Here is a 23,630-nt window from a genome sequence, read left to right as displayed (position 1 = left end):
ATTATTTAGCAAGCATGTGGTGTGATGAGTCATCTGTGAAATTGCAGGAAAAAGTACGGTTTCATCCCTGAACGTATTGCTAACTACGACAAAGAGCTCTAAAGAGATAAGAAAAGCTGGTGATAACAAAAGGTACTAGTGGTTTCTTCATCAGGCAGTTTCTCCAGTTTTTACAGCCCATTTTTCATGAAAAAAAAAAGATGACAATAATCAGCGGAAAATGACGATTAAGGATTTCTAAATTAGAAGATTCTCCGTCAAATAGTTCAGAAAATATAAAATTTGGCTTATTTTCTCCTTTCTACCCTGGAGGAAATCCCACCGCAGGAATACCCCCAAGGAAGGAATCTACAACGTTCCCCTTCCCCCAGGACCCCTTACGAACAAAGAGCCTCTCCCACTACGTTTGCGGTTTTTACGACAGTGGATATTCCTCAATTGTGCAGTTTTACTCTTTATTCAATTAGAAAACGGAAACAGGACAGAGAATTTCCCTCTCAAGTCTTCAGTGGCGTAGCTAGGGTGGGGCAAGGGGGGACATCTGTCCCCGGGCGCAGCATCCAAGGGGCGCCAAATAGATGCTACGAAATTTTTAATGAAATGTTTTCCATCTTTGGCACACAGAAAGGGGCGCAAATTCTTCAGTTGTCCCCGGGCGCTGGAAACTCTATCTACGCCCCTGCAAGTCTTTCAGAGGACTTTAAAAAGTGAACTTTGCATCTCTATCGGTCATCTACTTCAATTTTAGTGCATTTGGTAAAATTTTGATTTTAGTAACAGCTTGTACAGACTCTATTTTGTGTGATAAGATTAGTGTTTCATTGTTTTCGCACTCTTTTTTTTATCAAGAATTGAGAATTTTCTCTCTTGGAGATTTTCTAACTTACGGAAGAAGTACGGCTACCAAGGTAGGACTTCTTACTCTTTCGTCTCCCGTGTCTCATTCTCCTTGCTTCTGTAATTGATTAATTATACCACACGCATTGTATAGTTTAACAACAAACAGTATTAATTGCTTAATGTTTAAAGAGATGAATTAAGGTGCCTAATATTCCTTATTTTCTTAAGTGCTGAATAACGCTTTATATACTTATATGACTTTATGTGACTTTATATATATTCGGCCTAACATTTTTCATTTCATTTTATCAATGTTTATTATAAGTTACATTCTTCTATTAGTTATTTTTTCCTTTACTGCACTGAATAGAATCTATTTGTTCTTAACATTCTATTATTATGTTTGTACTTGTTTTTTGTTAAATATTTTATATTTAACTAAACTAATCTGATTAGTCATTAATACTGGTTTTATTCATCGTAAAAAAATTGGCTCTCTACGTATAGAAAGCATTTCCATTCAAGGATTTCTGTACTACGACATTTCCCAGGAGTGTGTGCAACTTATCACAGTATAACTGTTCACAATTTATAATAGAAAATCCCTCATAGTCAGCTTCCAACATGGCTCATACTACACGTTCTTCGAGCCCAGTGTCCGTCAACTCGGAAAGTATACTTTTACCACATGAAAAAACAGCAACAGTACGCGAAGAACCGCATATAAGAGCCGTAAATATTTATCATGCATGTCTAAATCTAGCCATTACTAGACGAGGCGGGAAACACGTCATCCCACCCGAAATGTTCACAAAGCCTAAAGAGATGCTCGATGAGCTCAGAGATATTGCTACCAATAATGGGATCAGTCACTTAAGCGACGTACCGTTTCCGATAGGTATTCCGCATCTCTCCCACGGCATGGAAGTCGAACGCGAAATGAGCGAAAGTTTCTCTTCAGCCAGTGGCGACGGAGAGTCGAAAAACGAACTTGGAAGAGAGCGCTCGCTCACTCGGTTTTCTCTCGACAGAATTTGATACGAAGGGTGATAATCCCCATCTTTTGATTTGAAATTAATCTCGAATTATGTATATATTGTAATACAAAGGATGTGTGTAAATAAAAGTCATTAAGACTTAATTGAAGTAGTGATTTGAATCGAATATAGAAATCGAAAGCTCTCCCAAATAGAACTATGGATTATAGAAATGACATATTTTTAGTGGTGCCTTCACCAAGGGACTTTTGGATTAGAATTTCGAAGATTAGCAGATGGATTACCTGTAAACAGGTAAGCAATTCCTTTTTCTTTGAAAATTTGGAAAAAACTAAGTTTCAATATTGTGATTAATCAATTTTAAACATAGAAGCTTTAGATAAACTGAAGCAGAAACGTACGAATGAACGCAGTAGCGTTACGAAATTAATTACAAAAATAGATGATTGATCAGAATAAAGCCTTAACCAAGACTGAAAAATTCGTATACTTGAAATCATTATTGATAGGGCAAGCATATAATGTCGTTGAAGGATTTCAGTTAACCGAACACAATTACGATTCGTGCTTAGAACTTTTAAAAGAACGCTTTGGAAAACCAGAGAAAATTATAAAATCACACATGAATAATCTTTTGGACATAGAACCAGTTAAAAATTCTTCTAACTTAAATGCACTAAGAAGATTACACGACGCTTGTGAAATAAACATTCGACGCTTAAGTAATTTAGGAGTAACTTCAGGTTCGTACGGACACTTGTTAAATCCGATATTATTGAAATTATTGCCTCACGATTTGATTCTCGAATATCACCGAAAGCGTGATCCAAAAGAGGAATCTGATGTTACAGGATTAATTGCTTTTTTGAAAAACGAAATTGAATGCCGCGAACAAACGTACGCAGTTAACAAAACGGAACCGAAACTCGTTCCATTGAACGGAAAGAATAAACACTTCGACAAACACAAAAGTAATTATAAATACACAAACAATAAGTTTAACTCTAAAGTTACCCCTCATCGGCGGCAGAATTATTAGCTCCTGTAAAAGAAGAAAACTGTATTTTTTGCAAAAATAACACACATAATAGTGAAAAGTGTAATATGAGTGAAAAACGAAATATACTGCGATTACAAGCTCGATGTTATGTTTGTCTTGCTCAAGGTCATCGATTTTCTGATTGTTCTGAGAAAAAGTCTTATGTATACTGCCACAAAAAACATAATGCAACCCTTTGTTACAAAAATGAGAAAAAACCCGAAGCATTGCAATCAAAAGGTGTAGAAAATTCAGCGTGCAATCACATTAGCATCGGTAGGAATAAACTATTTTTAGAGACGGCGACAGCAGAACTTAAAAGTAGGTCACACAATAAATTAGTTCGTTGTTTATTTGACAGCGCTAGTCAACGCTCGTATATTCAGAAACGTCTGTCTAAACAACTGGGATTAAAAGTCGTGGGAAGGGAGGAAATAATGATTCATACTTTCGGATCTCAAGTGCCTACCAAACAGAACTGTGCGCGAGTAGAAGTAAAAATAAAAAACATTTTCGATAACCAGGAATTAATTATTCAGGTTTTAGAGACTGATGAAATATCGAATGCTGAGCTAGACTATCCTCCGCAAAATATTAAGGAGTTGTTAAAAGATTGGGGAATAATTTTAGCGTATGTTGATCACGAATCTTTAGATAACAACAACATATCTTTACTCATTGGAGCTGATAATTATTCGAAATTAGTAAAAAACAAAATTGAACGTTTGAACTCAACATTAGTTACAATGGAAACCAAAATAGGTTGGATTTTAATGGGAAAACTATTTGATCGTATTAAAGATGGGGAAAATGTAACTAATGCCGTCGCAGTGACTTCTTTATTCACACATCGAAGATTGGAAATTTGTAGAAATTAGATTTATTGGGGATTCGAGATCCTGTTGAAACAAAATGCAAAAAGGAAATCGAAATTGCCGCATTGAATCATTTTAACAAAACTGTTACCTTTAAAGGGGGAAGGTATGAGGTTCAGTTGCCTTGGGTAACAGAAAAGGGCTGTTTAAGTCAAAATTTCGATATTGCTAGACAGCGTTTAAACAGTACGACACACCGGTTGATACAAAAGGGCAAATTCGAGAATTACGAAAATGTTTTCACAGATTGGTTAAATAAAGGAATTATAGAAGAAGTCCCTGAACACGAAATGAATAATCAGTGTCACTATTTACCACATAAAGGGGTATTCAAACAGAGTCGTAGCTAGGGTTTTCAGCGCCCAGGGACAACTGAAGATTTCGCGCCCCGTACTGCTTGCCAAGGATGGAAAACATTTAATTCTAAAATGTCGTAACATCAGTTTGGCGCCCCTTGGATTCTGCGCCCGGGGACAGATGCCCCCCTTGCCCCCCTCTAGCTACGCCCCTGTATTCAAAGAAACTTCGACCACGAAATTGCGACCGGTTTTTGATGCTTCCTGTAAAGACAAAAATTCGCGCTCACTTAATGATTGCCTAGAAAAGGGTCCAAATTTGCTGGAACAAATTATTCCTATAATTTTAAGATTTCGCAAGAATAGAATAGGAGTTATTTCAGACATAAGAAAGGCTTTTTTGGAAATGTCTATGAATAAGAGTGATCGAGATTTCTTACGATTTTTATGGTGGAAAGACTTTGACAAGGAGGAACTTAGAGTTTCTAAACAACATAAAGGCGTTGTTTTTGGATTGAATTGCAGTCCCTTTTTATTGGCTACTGTATTAAGCCATCACATTGATCTAAATTCGTCTAAATATCCTGAAACAGCGGAAAATTTGAAAGAATCATTCTACGTAGATAATTGCATTACATCTGTTCCTGATGAAGAGACACTTACGCGATTCATAGAGGAATCGAAACAGATATTAGATTATGCGTCATTCGATCTGAGAGGATGGGAGCACACTTCTCTTTTGAAATCTGAAAACAGTATAGAACCTACTCCTGTATTGGGAATTTTATGGGATAAGGAAGATGATAGCCTTTCCTATGAGGTGAAGCCTGCTACTTAGAAACCAGTGAATCTTACTAGAAGAAATATATTGTCTACGGTACATCGCATTTTCGACCCCATGGGTTTTCTCTGCCCTATAACGCTAACACCTAAACTACTCATACAAAAGATATGGTAGTTAAAAATTGGTTGGGATACAAATATACCCGAAGACTTAGGAAAAGAGTTCTATTCGTGGATTGATGATTTGTCTCTTTTATCCAGTATTAGAATTCCAAGGGCTTTAAATGTAGACGGAAATGAAAGTCTTAGTCTTCATACATTCTGTGACGCAAGTAAACAAGCCTATGGATGTGTGATTTATTTAAGAAAAGAAACAAGTGAAAATGTATCGGTGTATTTTCTTCTAGCTAAAAGCAGAGTGAGTCCATCAAGAAAAATGACCATAAGTCGTCTAGAATTATTATCCTTCTGTATAGGAGTCAGACTCGCAGCTCTTGCTATACAAACACTCAAATTAGACAACGTTTCAAGGAACTATTGGACAGATTCGAGTACTGCTCTTTCTTGGATCCAAAGAGAGGACCATTGGGAGCCATTTGTCGCAAATAGAGTAAAAGAGATACGAAAATTGTCATCGGAATCTGAATGGCGTCACATTCCAGGAAATTCGAATCCAGCAGATATACCATCACGAGGGTGTTCGATTAAGAGTTTTGTGAAATCTCGCTGGTGGCAAGGGCCAGAATGGCTTATGAAGAACGATGAAGAGTGGCCAACTAGTGAAGTGATTACTAACGAAGAAGAAATTATGAAAAAAAAGCGAAAGAACATTATTTCGACTTTGGTTAATATCACCGCTGAAAAATGGTATCTGATTTACTTTTCAAGTTACTTTAAAATTGTGAGAACGATTTCTTGGATTCTAAGATTCATAAATAATTATAGACATGGAGGAAGAAATTATGGCCAAACCCTGAGTGTTGAAGAATTGGACATTGCTGAGAAAGAATTAGTGAAGATCGTTTAACAAGAAGCATTCTCTAGTGAAGAACAGTTGAAGGGACATTTTACTTTCAGAGATGAAGAAGGGATTATAAGGTTGAAAACGAAGATTTTGAGAAGACATGATGATGAATCATCATGTCCCCATTGTACTTCCAGCCAAACATGAATTAGTAGAAAGAATGATACAAGACTACCATTTACAACTTTTACATGCTGGTACTCAAGTTCTTTTGACCAATATTCGTCAAAAATTTTGGATAATAAAAGGAAGAAAAACAGTACAAGGATGTTTATTCAGGATGTGCGAACTGAAGGTGTTCCGGATCTGGACAGTTTGGATAAAATCAACTTATCGAAAAGATGGCGATACCACCAAAAGTTACGTGTGGAATTTCGTAAAAGATTTACAGATGAATATCTTGGTATGTTAGTACATCGAAAAAAGACTGTACCTTCGCGAACCATCAAGAAAGGTGATTTAGTGTTTGTAGAGAACGATAAAAGGAAAAGAACAGACTGGCCTATGGGTCGTGTGATCGAAGCATACCCAGGAAAAGACAACATCAGAGTGGTGAAAGTAAAAACATCTAGTGGTGAACTGTTAAGACCAGTTCAAAGAGTATTTCCAATGGAGATAGAGAATAAAGAATCTATCTTTGAGCTTAAAACTACTGAATCATCCACATATCGAAGTGCGTTCGGTGCAAGAGACACTCGGCGAAAGCTCTTGATACTGTGCCTTGTTCTCTCCCAGAAGATCGAGTCAGAGATGCTTATGCATTTGAGGTGACAGGTGTTGATTTAGCAGGACCACTTTATTTAAAAGAAAATAGAAAAGCTTGGATCTTGCTTTTTACTTGTGGAGTTTATCGTGCGGTTCATTTAGAATTAATTGAAAGCTTATCGACTAACGGATTTTTTCTCGGATTCAGAAGATTCATAGCACAAAGAGGACGGCCTAGAGTAGTATACAGCGATAATGGCACAAATTTTGTAGGGGCAAGGAATTTGCTCCGATCTGTTGACTGGAACCAAATTATCAGAAGTTCTTCGATAATGAAAATTCAGTGGAAGTTAAATCTACCAACCACAGCATGGTGGGGCGGCTGATGGGAGAGACTGGTTCAGATGATCAAGAAATTATTGAGAAGAGTCCTGGGAAAAGCATTACTTTCATATGAAGAAATGTTAACTATCCTATGTGATGCAAAAGCAAATATCAACTCCAGACCATTAACATACGTGTCAGAAGATTCCTCCGATTTATGTGCACTAACTCCATCTATGTTTATTCAGGATGTGCGAACTGAAGGTGTTCCGGATCTGGACAGTTTGGATAAAATCAACTTATCGAAAAGATGGCGATACCACCAAAAGTTACGTGTGGAATTTCGTAAAAGATTTACAGATGAATATCTTGGTATGTTAGTACATCGAAAAAAGACTGTACCTTCGCGAACCATCAAGAAAGGTGATTTAGTGTTTGTAGAGAACGATAAAAGGAAAAGAACAGACTGGCCTATGGGTCGTGTGATCGAAGCATACCCAGGAAAAGACAACATCAGAGTGGTGAAATTAAAAACATCTAGTGGTGAACTGTTAAGACCAGTTCAAAGAGTATTTCCAATGGAGATAGACAATAAAGAATCTATCTTTGAGCTTAAAACTACTGAATCATCCACTTCTTCGAGAAATACTGGTAAAAGGAATGATTTAGTAATTGATACCAAAAACTGTGAACTTGAAAATTCTGATAAAAACATTCAATTTAGTAGATATTGCAGAAAAATTGTGAAACCAAAGAACTTTAATTAGTTTAATTTTGTCTCATTACCACTATTATTTGTTTTCTTTATTCCTTTCTTCGAATTAAAATTTTGTATACAATTTGATTTTCCAGTTTAGTGAATTAATCTCTTTGCTAGTATTTTTCAGAAACGAATTTTTTGCCTGTTGTTTAAAGAATGTAAGTTTGCAGAATATTAAGTAAGTTTAAAATATTCAAGATATTTGTTACGCCTAGGTGAAATTGTTGATTTTGGTAAGATTTAAATTACTCATTTTATATTCGTATTTCAATTTTCATTTCACAATTGTTTTGATTTTTTCATACTTTGTCAAAAATCAAAAGGTGGGAGAAATGTTACAACTCGAACGCGAAATGAGCGAAAGTTTCTCTTCAGCCAGTGGCAACGGGGAGTCGAAAAACGAACTTGGAAGAGAGCGGTCGCTCACTCGGCTTTCTCTCGATAGAATTTGATACGAAGGGGTGATAATCCCCATCTTTAGATTTGAAATTAATCTCGAATTATGTACATATTGTAATATAAAAGATGTGTGTAAATAAAAGTCATTAAGACTTAATTGAAGTAGTGATTTGAATCGAATATAGAAATCGAAAGCTCTCCCAAATAGAACTATGGATTATAGAAATGACAGCGATGATTCCACCACAAACTTCATTAATACAGAAAAAATGCCTTCATTATTAGAGGATAATGATATTCCTAAAATTTCATATGCTGATGCTGTAGCAAAGGTACCAAGGAAAAGTAACCCAACTATTTTGCTATACCCAAAGTAACAGCTAAAATGCCATATTACAGAGAAACTAAATCAGATCTTTCCCCTCAAAGAAATAAATGCCAATATTGATTATATAGCAAATATTAAGAATGGAGGCGATCAGCAGCACTTCAAAGGAAGAACTCAACAAGATTACTAACGCCATAAACGTTTCCGAAGAAGCAAATAACTTAATAGAAATAAAAATACCAAGGGTTAAAAAACCAAAAATCTCAATCAATAATATCCTTAATACATTACCACCAAAATTAGTTCTCGAAGAATTGGTCGACCAACTAAGGATTGATAAAGGGAAGATTTCACCTCTTTTTTACACAAAAGGCAAAAACCCCAACACCATTAAGTAGGTTCTCGAATGCTCCCCTCGTACTCTATCAATATGTATTGAACGTAGGAACACTCTCCCAATCGCAGAATTCTACGGAGTGAGGAGATGCTACAGATGCGAAGATTTCTCGCATTCTGGTAGTACATGCAAATATAGGACTTATTGCGCTTTCTGTGGCAGACCTCATTCCATAAGGAATTGCAAAGAAAACGTACCGAATTGTATCAACTGTAAACTGTTCAACTGCACATATGGAACCTACATCAATACTTCACATGCTGCATTCTCCCCCAAATGGCCATTATATCAGAGGGAAATCTCAAAAATTAAAGCTGCTGCAGTTTACACATAAAAGCAAGAAGAACAGTTAGCTTACTACCTAGTTTCTTTTAAGTTAATTTAAACTTCCCTTTCTGTACATGGATCCATTAAGTACTACCGCCACCCCTTCAATTCCTCAATTTCAACTGTTTACGACAATTTTACACAATAATTCGCCTCCACAGGACAAGCTTAGAATCCTTCAAATAAACTTAGGCAGAGAAAAAAAGGCTTCAGAACAACTTAGTGAAGTAATTGAAAATAACAATCATGATGTAATTTGCATTACTGAGCCGTATTACGTAAAAGGTGAAGTTAGATGCCTTCCCCTTCACTGGCAAATATTTCTATCTACCGAAAAAGATCCTCTAGTTAACCCATGTGCCAGTATTATAGTCACCAATACCAAATGGTCAACTACAATTATATTAAGCCATAGAGATGTGATGACGATAAGTATTAACTATGAATCTGAACAGCTATTAATTACTTCCATTTACTGCTCACCACGAGAGGATATGGGGCCGAATCTCCTCACATTAGAAAATATCTTTAGTAATCTCAGAGGATCACAGCACGTGATTACAGGTGACTTCAATGCTCACCATCAAATGTGGCATTACAATAATACAGATAATAGAGGACATACACTAGCTGACTTTATTGCTACACACAATCTGTATATACATAACCTCTCTTCAGACACTCCTACATTTGAAACAACAAATGGTAAAAAATGGCCGGACTTGACACTGTCAACATTGAGTATCTCCAATAAAATACAAGAATGGAAAGTTCTTGATGACCCATTCTTTATCATAACTACATCTCATTTGAATTATCAGAAGAAATCCCCGACCTCAAATTAAGAAGATTTTCTATCTCAAAACAAAAAGCAAGGCAATTTGGAAGAAAAATCTCCGCATGTCTTCAGTATGTGGAGAAACTTATAGATAAATGCACATCACCCGATGCAGTCCATGATTTAATGGAAACAATTATCAAAACAATACAGGAGACAGCGACCAACACATTTAAACTCTCTAACAACAACAAGATTACGAAGACTAACTGGTGGACAAAGGAATTAAGACGTGAAAAGCAATATACAAAGGCCTTTTGTAGAAAAATGAAAAGTGCTCCGGAAGGGTTGAAAATGGAAATATGGATAAAATACAAGAAACAATTAGCAAATTACAAAAAGAAAATAACTGAAGCAAAATTACGCAGCTGGAAGAATTACTGCTGTAATAATAAAGATACATACGACCAGCTGTATAAAATGGCTACAAGTAAAACTTTCAGTCCCGCACATATTGATTTTCCGAAAGATCAACTCTCACGTAACAGCCAGCTTGGTAATGTCACTGAAAAGATTCTCAACAATATTTTGGATGCTGTCATCCTAAAAGATAATGCAGAAGACGATGGCCACTAACATTCTGATATAAGATACAATAATACCGCTCCAAATACTTCAGACGATGTGGATTTTCGCTCACAAGAAATTTCAAAAATTAATTAAGTATCTTCCGAATAATAAAGCTCCTGGACCTGACGTATTAGACAACAGGATTATTAAGATAATTCACCACGCAATGCCTTTTCTGTTTCACAAACTACTAAACTTCTGCCTCAAATTTTATGTTTTCCCGAATTGTCTCAAACAGGGACAAACAATACTATTCAAGAAAAATAATAAAGATCCGGAAGCCTTCAGACCAATACCTCTCACCTGCAATAGGTAAACTTTTGGAACATGCAATCGCGGGCAGATTACGCCACCACTTAGAGAAAAACGGTACCATAAGCCCCAACCAATACGGCTTCAGACCTCTCAAATCTACATCACATGCGATAGCAGAACTTCAAGAGCAATTCCGTAGGAATAAATCTTCAGCTCTCCATACAGCAGTACTCTGTATGGATCTCAAAAATGCGTTTGACTCCGTGTGGTGGCCTGGTATCCTTGAAGCCTTGCGCAACATTAAATGCTCTCAGAACATATTCAAGCTAATGAATAGTTTCCTAACAAACAGAGCAACGATAATCATCAGCAACAACTGTATAGTAGAAAGAAGAATAACAAGGGGCTGTCCACAGGGCTCTTGTCTAAGTGCAGACCCGTGGAACATCACCTTCAATTATATCACCTCTTATGAGTAGCCGGACCATACAAAGCTCATCGCCTTTGCCGACGATGTGGCCTTTGTAACAAATGGGCATTCAAGAGACATACTAGAAAAGAATAGTAATGAGACTCTCTCCATATTCCATACCCTCTGCGTCAATCAAAAACTAATAATTTCAGAGCCCAAATCACATGTTATTTTATTTCCCAAACAGGTCAAATCGCTACAAAGGCTACCTTGCATTAAAATCAATAATAGAAGAATCAAGATCTCAAAAGAAATCAAATTTCTTGGATTGAAAATTGACCAAACGTTTTCTTGGATTCCACACCTCATGGACATTCGGAAGAAGACCCAAACTATTTCTAGAGCCCTCGCAAGGATGCAAGGTGGGCGCCTCAAGTCGAGGATGCAAAACATTCTTTATAATACCGTGATAGAAAAAATAATCCTCTACGGGGCATCAGCATGGGCTCATCCTATGACAGTGAAAAAGAAAAGACTCTTAGCTTCGATCCAACGCCCCTTCCTCTTACAAATAGCAAAAGCATACAGAACTACCTCAACGGCAGCTCTCTGTGTATTAACAGGAATCCCACCCCTCCATCTGAAAGCAAAAGAAGATGCAGACTTAGCCACGTTATTCCACCTCAAGAAAAACATAGAGGTAGCAGATCAAAACCTGTGCCCCCTTGATTTTGAACAGCCACGAAATCCCTACCTAAGACACCCTGCAGTATACGCAAAACTCAGAATATCTACAAAAGAAGACACCCTCAGTGTACCTTCATTTCCAGTCGTGTACACAGATGGGTCAATGTTAAACGAAGAAGTAGGATGCGCGTTCTTTGCACTCCTCTCAGAACAAGAAACAACAACAGCGTTTTCCAAGCTGAGCTTTCAGCCATAAAACACGCTATGCTATGGTTTCATCAAAAGCATCTAACATAGTATGTTACCATCTACAGTGATAGCCAAGCGGCAATTAAAGCTGTCGATGATGCAAGAAACAAATCATCAATAGTACAAGATATCTACAATTTAATATCACAGCACAACAGAACATCTATAAAAATAAAGTGGGTAAAAGCGCATGCTGGACAAGCCCAAAATGAAAGGGCAGATGCGCTTGCTAAGAATGCAGCTCAAGACCCATCTCTACCTCCACTCAGGGGGATAGTAGCTAGAGGGGGCATCTGTCCCCGGGCGCAGAATCCAAGGGGCGCCAAACTGATGTTACGACATTTTAGAATTAAATGTTTTCCATCCTTGGCAAGCAGTAGGGGGTGCGAAATCTTCAGTTGTCCCTGGGCGCTGAAAACCCTAGCTACGACACTGCCTCCAATCAATGTCCCATTCCCTAAATCGTATGCGAAACATATGTTGAAAAAAATTACATTAAAGAAATGGCAAGCTGAATGGGAAAATGCAGAAGTAGGTAGAAGGCTTTTTAACTTCTACAAGAAACCCACATATGATCCAATCTCTTATAACTTCTTCATCAACATCTTCTTATCTGGACATGGTCCTTTTCCCACGTACAACTTTGCACGAAATTTGAACGATTCAGACAAGTGCGTATGTGGGGAAAAGGGAGACCCAGAGCACTATATTTTCAAATGCCAGCTCACAAAAGAGCTACACTGCAAAGGAAGGTCACAAATTACACCTGAGTACATTAAATGCATGCTAACGATTCCTCAATTACAACAAAAGGTTTCCTTGATTATGAAGAAACTTTTCTCATATAAAAGAGAAGACATATGTCAAGATGTTATCACATCTGTATAAATACCTCTTATTCCATAACTTGCAAAAATATTGCAGAAACAGGCTAAATATAGAATGAATATTTTTTACAAAATTTGGAATTTTAAGAATTTGGACTGTATTAGGAGATGAAGGGGAAAATCTTGCAATAATTAAATCATTAATTAAAAAATAATATACAACTCTATTAGATATATTAGTGTAAATCTCTAAGTATTATGTGATTTTCTAATGTATATTTTCTGTGTTTATGATACATTAATTTACAAAAATAATAATGTAAGACTTCAGTGCTGATGCAGTTGTGTGTAACAAGTTAAAAAATGAAAGGAAATATATTAATAAGATAATTTGCCTTAGGAATACAACTAAGTATAATGATATGCACCAAAAAATTCTTCCCCAATTAGTTCCTTAAAAAGATGTTTATTGTAATTCGATATACTAATGTAAACATATTGTGTGTCTGAAGTACAATGTACAATGAAAGTTTGTATAATGTGTAGCCTTGGCTACTAATGTTTAAAATTAATTTATGACTAGTAACAGCATGAATTATAAACAAATAGCTAAGTTATTGCATTTTATTTTCCAGCTATCGAAATGCGACGCTACGAGCAACGTTTTGAAACCAAAACCTAGCAATCATGAATCAGAACTAGAACTAGTTGCCATTCAGCATAAAGAAATTTAAATATAAATATGAACTAATTATTGCCATTCAGCATAAAAGAAATATAAATATGAATATTAACAAAATATTAAAGTTAATTTTATAAAATAATTAAACACATGAACAAATATATGAAATAAAAAATAATTATTTCTCATGCGATAACTGGGCCACTACACTACTCCCCCACCAGTAACTAAGTTACGTTACGAAGATGGAGAAATAGGTAGTAACTAGTATTGCAGTGTTAACCACTATCAAAATAATTTAGTCAGTCCTTGAATCTAACAGGTAAACGTATAGTTCTGCCTGTGCGAGAATGTTTTTGATTCACATCGGAATTTGAGTCCGGTCTCTGCAAATTAGTGTAGTCAGGTTGTATCAAATGAGAATTTTCCTCAGCTAAAATATATGCTGGTTTCAAGCGATCCAGGGATACATTAATATGTTTTCCTTTTATGCTAATAGTAAAATATTTGTCCTTGCGATCAATAACAGGAAATGGTCCTTCATAAGGAGGTTCCAAAGGTTTTTTTTACCCGATCTATTCGCTGAAACACATGAGAACAAGTTTTTAAGTCTTTATGGACAAATATCTGTTCAGATGAATTTTTACGAATTAGTCTCGGTCCAACAACTTCCATCTGTTTCTGGAGTTTATTAGCAAAAGTCTCCGATGCTGTCTGGATACTTGGTTCGCTGAAAAACTCTCCAGGAAGTCTGAGACTCTGGCCATAAACTACTTGTGCAATAGAATGATTGGTATCTTCTTGAATAGCAGTACGCAAACCCAAAAGTACTGTTGGTAACGTGTCTGTCCAAGATATGTTGTTGTGGGCTTTTAATGCTGTTTTTAATGTTCGATGAAGGCGCTCAACTTTGCCATTACACGAGGGGTGGTAGGCAGTAGTGTGTTGTAAATTGATGCCACAGATTTTAGACAAAGCTCGTAATGTATCACTTTTAAATTGGGATCCACGATCACTAATGAGTTTACTTGGCGTTCTGAAACGCGCAATCCAGTTGCTATAAAAGGCTCTTGCGACGTTCTCAGCGGAAATATTTTCTAAAGGAATTGCTTCCATCCAATTCGAAAATCTATCTATGCAAGTAAGACAATAAATATTCCCTTTAGATGGTGGAAGTGGTCCTATGAGATCGATATGGATGACAGAAAATCTTCCTGGTGGTACTTCAAACTCACCTAATTTTGTTTTGGTGTGCCGACTGATTTTAGCTTTTTGGCAAGGAATGCAGGTTCTTGTCCACAACTGTACATCTTTTTTTATATTAGGCCAAATGAATTTTGATGTCATTAATTTCATAGTCGATTTTATTCCTGGATGTGATAAACCATGAATTCGTTGAAAGACGTGTTGTCTGAAAGCCTGAGGAATATACGGCCGAATATGTTTAGTTGATGTATCACACCACAAATATTTTCCCAAAGGTAGAGAACATTGCTTGAAATTCAAGGAAGTAGTGGTTTGCAAACTCTTCAGTTCTTCATCTTGAGTTTGTTCATCAGCTATTTTATCATAATCTATCGATGAAATTTCATTAACTCTAGATAATGTATCCGCCACAATATTATTCTCACCTTTTACATATTTGATATCAGTCGAAAACTGGGAGATGTATTGAAGTTGGCGAGCCTGTCTAGGTGCTGCTTTGTCAAGTTTTTGACGAAAGGCGAATATTAAGGGCTTGTGATCTGTATAAATTGTAAATACTCTTCCTTCTAGATAATGCTTAAAGTGTCTAACTGAAAGATATATGCTTAATAGTTCTCTATCATAGGTGCTATATTTTTGCTGAGTATCACTTAATTTTTTAGAAAAAAATGCTATTGGCTTCCACGAGGAGTTTTCATATTGTTGCAACACTGAGCCAATCGCCATATCTGAAGCATCTGTAAATAACGCCAGAGGTAATTCAGAATTGGGAAAAGACAACAGTGCCGTGTTCACCAGGTCATTCTTGCACGTTTCAAACTGTTTTTCAGCTTCTTCAGTCCATTCGATTTTACGTTTGTCCCTCTTTTTAGCTCCCTTGAGATACGCATGTAACAATGCTTGATTCTTCGCTGCATCCTTTATATAACGACGATAAAAGTTAAGTATTCCAAGAAAGGTTCTAAGTTCATGAATTGTTTCTGGTCGTTCGTAGTTAGTAATAGCTTGAACTCTTTCTGGCAAAGGACGGGAACCCTTAGGTGTAATTAGGTAGCCTAGAAACTCAATTTGTGGAACAGCAAACACAGATTTTGAAACATTAATTCTTGACCCAAATGTATGTAATCTTTCGAAAACTAATTTAAGGTGATTTTCATGTTCTTCATGGGTACTGGATGCAATGAGTATATCGTCTAAGTAGGGAAAAACGAATTCTAATCCTCTAAAGACTTCATGAATAAATCTTTGGAACGTTGCAGGAGCATTTTTTAAACCGAAACTCATTACATTAAATTCGTATAAACCGAAAGGAGTGATGATAGCCGTTTTACATTTGTCTTCTTCTGCAATGGGAATTTGAAAATAAGCTTTGAATAAATCAATTTTAGAAAAAATATTTGTACCTCTTAAAATATGATGAAAATCTTCAATGCGAGGAATTGGGTATCGATCAGGTATCGTCTGAGCATTCAATCGTCGGTAGTCTCCGCAAGGACGATACGAACCATCCTTTTTCGTAACAAGGTGCAAGGGGATTGACCACTGGGAGTTTGATGGACGAATTATTCCATTGTCAAGCATAAATTTAAATTCCTCTTTAGCTATAGCTAAGCGTTTTGGATCGAGCTGTCGTGCCTTTGAATAAACGGGTTGACCATCAGTCGTAATAAAATGTGTAACACCATGTTTAATTTGTGTAGGAAAAAGGTTAGGTTTAGAAATTTCGGGATATTTCGACAGTAAATCGAAAATTTTTATGGATTTATTTAATGTGGTTACTGAGTAATCACTGGAAATAGCAGCGACATCACACTGGACACAAAGCTGTGTTACGCCATCAATTAATTTTTTCTTATTTATATCGATAAGCAATTTATATTTGTGAAGAAAGTCAGCTCCTAAAATACCTTTTGTGACATCAGCAATTATGAATGGAAACTGAAAATCACGACGTAATCCCAAATCAAGAGTTAGCGTTTTTATGCCATAAGTGGAAATATCTGTGCCATTAGCTGCATACAGTTTATATTCAGTTTTACATTTATTCTGTGAAGTAGCAGGAATTATGCTTACGTCAGCTCCGCTATCAATAAGAAAGTGCAAATTTGATCTTCGGTCACGAACGAATAAACGAAATTTGCGACAATCCTTCATATTTTCTGCAGCAGCGTTTGCCGCTGAACCTACTGCAGATTCGAGTTTTCCTGGTTTTTGAAATCGTTTTTTACCCAAGCACACGGAGGCTTGCATTTCTCTGGAATGCATTTTGCTCCAAAACGAAAGTGATAAAAACAAAATTTGCCAGTAGGGTCATATCGTTTACGAGATCGACTTCGAGATCGTGAACGTGAATTACGTAAATCCGAGTCCCTTCGCCTTGAGCGAATGGTTATTTGATCAATTTTTTGTTCAAGAAAGGTAATTCTTTGCAACAAATCATTTGCGGGAACGGAAGGAGCATTAGTACTAAATACTTCTGGTTTCCGATTCATATCACTAATTTTATCTGCCATAGACGCTAACTTGGTTACATCTTCATCACTAACTAATAATATATTTTTTATGGAGTCAGGTAGCTTCTCCAGCCATAAAGTTTTGATTAGATTTTCAGACACATCTGTAGTAGCAACTGATCTCAACTTCTGCAAAAGTTGGCTTGGTTTCATGTCTCCAAGTTCGATACCAGTAATCAAACGTTTAATCCGTACATTTTCACTTTCTTTGAATAAATGTAATAACCTAATTTTAGCATCCGAATATTTTGTGGCACTATCGTTCGTTACAATGTCCCAAATATTTTCGACGAACTTAGGTTCAAGCTGTGAAACTAAATAATTAAATTTCGTTTCTTCTGAAACGATATTACTAATTTTGAACTGAGCTTCAACTTGAAAAAACCATATTTCCGGTTTATCAGTCCAAAAAGGAGGTATTTTTACACTCACCTTATGAAGCTCCGGTGACTGCATCGTATCTTTCATAGCAGTTTCAGAAGAGTCATTTGTTGACATTTCGAAAATTAATCAGGGTCACCACGATGTAGCCTTGGCTACTAATGTTTAAAATTAATTTATGACTAGTAACAGCATGAATTATAAACAAATAGCTAAGTTATTGCATTTTATTTTCCAGCTATCGAAATGCGACGCTACGAGCAACGTTTTGAAACCAAAACCTAGCAATCATGAATCAGAACTAGAACTAGTTGCCATTCAGCATAAAGAAATTTAAATATAAATATGAACTAATTATTGCCATTCAGCATAAAAGAAATATAAATATGAATATTAACAAAATATTAAAGTTAATTTTATAAAATAATTAAACACATGAACAAATATATGAAATAAAAAATAATTATTTCTCATGCAATAACTGGGCCACTACAAATGTATGTTCGAAGTAATTATGTTATATTAATCTGCCATAATCCAACTTTTGTTAATAGGTGAATTTCTTTGTAATAATTGTATACTGTGTCTTTGTAATTGTATATTCAATACGTAAGTCTAGTATTAATGTAAAATTACTATGTAAATGTCTTGGTAGGTTAGCACCCGATGCGGGCCAACCAAACGCCCAGCGGGGTACAGTAGTGTGGCGGAGCAACACCTGTAAAAGTCACTGACGAAGTTCTAGTGCTCTGTCCACCTTTACCTGTCCCTGTCCTCCTTTGTTACCCATCACGAACTATGCCACTGTTCCTGTGTGATTAGCATCAATTTATTTGCTATTCGCATCCCTACGTTATTGACTTATTTAGTTCTTGTTTTCAACTACATAAATATTATTAAGCATTTAAAGATTTGTTTTTTGACAAAATATTTGTGGCAGCTGCACTTTTGATTTTGCAGAAGATACACGAGATTATATCGGTTTTGAAATCATAATTTCATACTTGTTTACCTTTCTTCTATAATTCAAAGTAGTTTCATATGTTATGCACAGATTATAAGCATTTCTATGCAATATTTGTAAGATAATTCTTAATATCTTAGGTATCACTGCCTGATTTAAGTGTATTAATTTTTATCACCAATTACTCTTACTTACATTACACAATAAACTATTAAGAGCATACAAAAGCTGTAATTTCAGATTGGTATCACAGCAGCCTAATAATTTTTGAGTTTCTGGAGCCTTTCCTAATCAAGAGATATTATTTTAAAATTATAAAAAAATCTTACATGATAAACACATAAAAGCATGCTAATGCTTTAATACATCTAATCAGTAACCATTTGGACTTTTAAAAATATAGTTTAGTTGTCCATATTAAGTTCTTAATTTTTTATACATTATACATAATTTGAAGTTTTGTTTGAGTCAAAATATTATTGCTGTAAACTGGTTAAAAAATCTCAATGATGAAATGGTTATAAAGTTACTTCTATAAAAAAAAAAAAAAAAAAAACTTTCAAATTTTAAATTACGTCCAAAGGGCCACTTTTTTTTTTTTATACTTTTTTGTGTATTATCTTTATTTACTTAAATCACATAAAATTCAATTCAACAGAAATATCATAAAATATTTAAAAACAGTATATCTTTAGAATTTTCGATAGGCAGTTTCACGCGTTGGAGATAAAAATGTTTTTTTTCCGTATGATGTTGCCATTGCTTGCCCTGAAATCCTTGAGTTTTGTTAATGAAAAATTCGGTAAAGTTTTACAAACTATGAAATAGATAAAACAAATTTGAAATTCAGGGATCCATATTCAGGTGTAAGACTACATTACAGTAGACGTTCGTTTTTACGAACATCTTTTTTACGAACACTCTCGATTTGACGAACTAGCAAATGGTCCCGAATACACTCCCATAGATGTAATGTAATTTTGCGCTCTTATTTACAAACTACAAATCAGGAAAATTTCTTTTTTGCGAACTCAGTTTTCATACTTCTGCGTGTTTCATTGGGACGAAGTGTGAAGGTCAAATAAAATCTCCAACTATTTTTAGGTAGCAAGTGCGAAACATTCGAAGAAGTACAGTAAGGAAGGAGGGGGCGGAGAAGACGGGGAATTAGGACAAATTTATGGTGTTGTTTGTTGTGGGAGGCTCTCAGAAGAGCATCGGCCTGATGTTGTTGGGTGGGGGTGAGACTATTCGTGTTAAAGGGGTCTGGGTTGCTTCTAAAAGAGAGTTGTTGCTTTTTGTAATGTCATAGTCATTTGATCTGGACAACTCAATCAGTGAAGTCTCGTTAGTCGAGAGGGAGATTGGGCCAGTTTTCGTTAAGTAAGATTCTTAGAGCTATGTCGCAAATGAAGAAGCGAATTTGTTTAGCGGTTGAAATAAAGAAGAAGATTTTAAAAGAAGTTGACGAAAAAATATTAAGCAAGACACAAATTGCTCAGAAATATGGAATTCCTAAAAATAGTTTATCAACGATTTTAAAGGCAAGAGAGAAGATCTTTGGAGCTAAAAACGGAAACGATGAATGTGGACCCTCCTCTCAAAAATATTTTCGAGAATCAAAACACCCAAATTTGGAAAGGGCTTTGCTTGTTTGGTTTCAAAAGATGAGAAGCTTAAACATTCCAATTGATGGAAATGTACTTAAAGAACAAGCACACTTTTTTGCTTCCAAATTAAACATCAAAGATTTTAAAGCATCGGATGGTTGGTTACAGAAATTTAAATTTCGGAAGGGTTTGAGTTTCTGGAAAGTGTGTGTTGAAAGTGCAGCAGTAGACACGTCATCAGCAAATGAATGGAAAGAAGAAAAGTTGAAATTGCTTCTTTCTGAATACGCTGCAGATGACGTTTTTAATGCGGACGAAACGGCTTTGTTTTTTAAGATTTTGCCAGAAAGAACATTAGCTTACAAAGGAGATAAATGTGTTGGAGGTAATAAAGCTAAAGAGAGACTTACAGTTTTGATTGCAGCCAATATGACTGGGTCACAAAAATTGCCTCTGCTCTTTATTGGAAAATATCTGAAACCAAGGTGTTTCAAAAATGTTCAGAAGATTTCTGCTGCATATTATGCTAATAATAAGGCCTGGATGACTGGCAACATCTACGAAAAATGGTTGAGAGATTTAGATAACCGTTTTTCAGCAGAGAAGCGCAAAGTTCTCCTAATCGTGGACAATTGTACTGCACACATGGAAGTCACTGGGCTTCAGGCAACCCGTGTGGAATATCTCCCACCAAATGCAACTGCAGTTTTACAGCCAATGGATCAGGGGATAATCAATAGTTTCAAGCGAAAATATAAGACAGTGCTCTTGCAAAGAGTAATCCTTGGCTTGGAAAGGGAACAACCTTATCAGATTGATATTCTTGGTGCAATGTATTTATCAATCAGTGCATGGAATGTTGTTTTAGATGAAACAATTTCTAAAGCCTTTCGACATGCAGGTTTTATTAAAGAAACAGACGTAACTGAAGAAATCCATGACAATAGATTTAACGACGAAGATGAGGTTCTCACGCATGAACTTCGCCGTAGAAATCCACAGCTGCCAGAACTTTCATTCATCTGCACGAAGGAAATATCGGATCACGATATTATTAGCAGCATAATCAACGAGAATGAGAGACTTTCAGATCCAGAAGAAGAAGAAGAAAATGAAGTAACACCAAGACCGACTTTAAAACAAGCTGCTGAATACTTGTCAGAACTTAGACGATTTTTTGCGGCCAGTGATAATTGTGAAATGCTAACAAATATAGAGAAGATGGAGTCTTGCATTGTACAATCTGTTGTTTTAAAACAGACAAAGATAAGTGATTATTTTGTTGCTCAATGACTTAATAAAGGTACGTTTTACAAATATTTTATATTTCTTGTTTGTTTAATAGAATGGATATCATTTATTAAGTAGTAATACTATTAAAAATAATTCCTAATACATAAATAAAAGCATGGAATAGTATCACTAACCTGTCTCGAAAACATTAAAAGGTGAAATACTAACAATTTCCGATGCCTTTCTAAATTACGAACTCTCGATTTAACGAACTGTTTTCGTAGTCCCTATGAGTTCGTAAAAACGAGCGTCTACTGTATTTAAAATTTAATGGCTCTAGATACTGTCATTTTTTCATAATACAAATAAACATACATATATCCATGCAGATTCTTCATTATTTACTTTCTTTAAATATAATACAGTACGATAACATTTGGTGGCAACATTTTGAAAAGTAATTCAATGCAAAATGCTGTTTCGAGACTAATAGCCCTTCTGGGCTAACATTCCTTCAGTCTAAAAACATACACCATTTACTAATGAACCAATAAGGTAAAAATTCTATTTGAAAAGCATTTATTGTGCTTTAATTAGATGAAAGCTAAAAAAAAAAAAATAATACTTTTGCATGCATAACTAACAAATACTAATACATATGGTGTCGAATGTGTTTTATAGAATACATAAAAAAGTACTAGTAAATTTATAAATATAAAATTATAAATTATAAATATAATTTTGTATTTTATAAAATATAAAAGAAATCTTGACAGTAATGTACCAACGAATTTTAACACTGTATTTCCTAAATTGTTTATCACTTTTATTTTAATTAAGCATCTTCTCTCATTTATTACCCAATGCTAGATTTTTACTCGTCACACTTTTGTGATTCTCCATAAATGCAAATGAATTAGCTTCCATAAAATTAACTTTAGAAAATATTTCAAATTGATATACAACTACTTCCATAACATGGAGAATATACATAGACAATTACGCTCCTTATATTCAGCTTGGATGTCATCTATAGCCTATTGCCTTCAATTGATCTCTGTCAATCTAAGTTGTTCTTAAATATCACTGATGAATGAGTGTGGAGATGGCTGCTGTTTGTTTGCCAGGTGTGTAATGATTTCTAGCCAATTTGGCAACATTTTGGAAGCTTTCAGAAAATACATTTCTGAGAATTTTGGATCGATTTTTCTAGAAATGCCTCAGGCTACGGTAAAAGTAACAGGCAGTGAAAAGCCAAACACCATTTGAGACTAATGTGCTATTATTGAGTTAGAATTTGCTCTGCAAATGATTTTAGCAGTTCTCTTGCATAATTAAAATTTTGAATTGTGAATTTTCAAACATAGCTATTCAATACTTTTAAAATTGAGTTGGTGATATCCATTTCTGCATTACAAAAAAAAATTACAACACTACTTCTTGCTTCTCTTTCAGTTATTTTTATCCATGAAACTCATTATCGCTTGAAGCCACAATAATAAAGTTTCTCAATTTTTTTTATCTGGCTGGATAATTTAGACCTCTATGAATCCATAGCATAAAATTTATTTTTAAGCACTAAATGGGATGTACAACTGGAAGATAAGATAGCAATTAGGTTAAAAAAAAGAGAGAGAGAGAGAAATGTCATCACAGGTTTGTACATGAAATTACATGCTTTCAATTTTTAGATCCATGCAGTATTTGCTGAAAGAATGGCATTTTTAAGATAAGTATTTCATAAAATTTTCATAGCATAACAGAAGTCTATTCTCGCACATATAAAATTATGTTTTGCCAAATTACAGCAAAATACATAACTGAAGTTTTTGGAGAGAGGAGAACTGGAAAATGGAAGCCGCACATTTTGCAAGTGACTACACATGATCCATAAGGCACATGAATATACTGTAGATTGAAAATTTTGGTCAAACAGCTAGAATAAATTTAAAAAAAAAGTTTTCCTCATTGACCCTTTTAAAAAAATGGTATATTATATTAATGTTTATTTTTTGCATTATTATTTTTAACTTTTGCATATAAAAACAAGTTTTCAGAAAACAAATTCCAAATTCCAATTGCACAAAAGTTCAATTTTAATTAACGCA

The 23,630-nt window shown here is 35.2% G+C and overlaps 1 long non-coding RNA gene across 1 annotated transcript in view; it reads left to right on the top strand.

Annotated features, from left to right (window-relative positions):
- Positions 1–1,761: 1,761 nt before the first annotated feature.
- The window catches only part of LOC118199234 (uncharacterized), a 54,414-nt gene continuing 32,545 nt past the window's right edge, over positions 1,762–23,630 (top strand). Inside the window, exon 1 of the long non-coding RNA XR_015041685.1 lies at positions 1,762–2,132. This is a non-coding gene — a long non-coding RNA (uncharacterized LOC118199234). The remainder of the gene's footprint in view (positions 2,133–23,630) is intronic.

This window comes from Stegodyphus dumicola, chromosome 6, assembly GCF_044657685.1.
Source record: "Stegodyphus dumicola isolate Sdum_Otavi_A_Nest chromosome 6, ASM4465768v1".
NCBI lineage: Eukaryota > Metazoa > Arthropoda > Arachnida > Araneae > Eresidae > Stegodyphus > Stegodyphus dumicola.
Note: the sequence above shows the minus strand (reverse complement) of the source record. Positions and strands in the feature narration are given on the sequence as shown.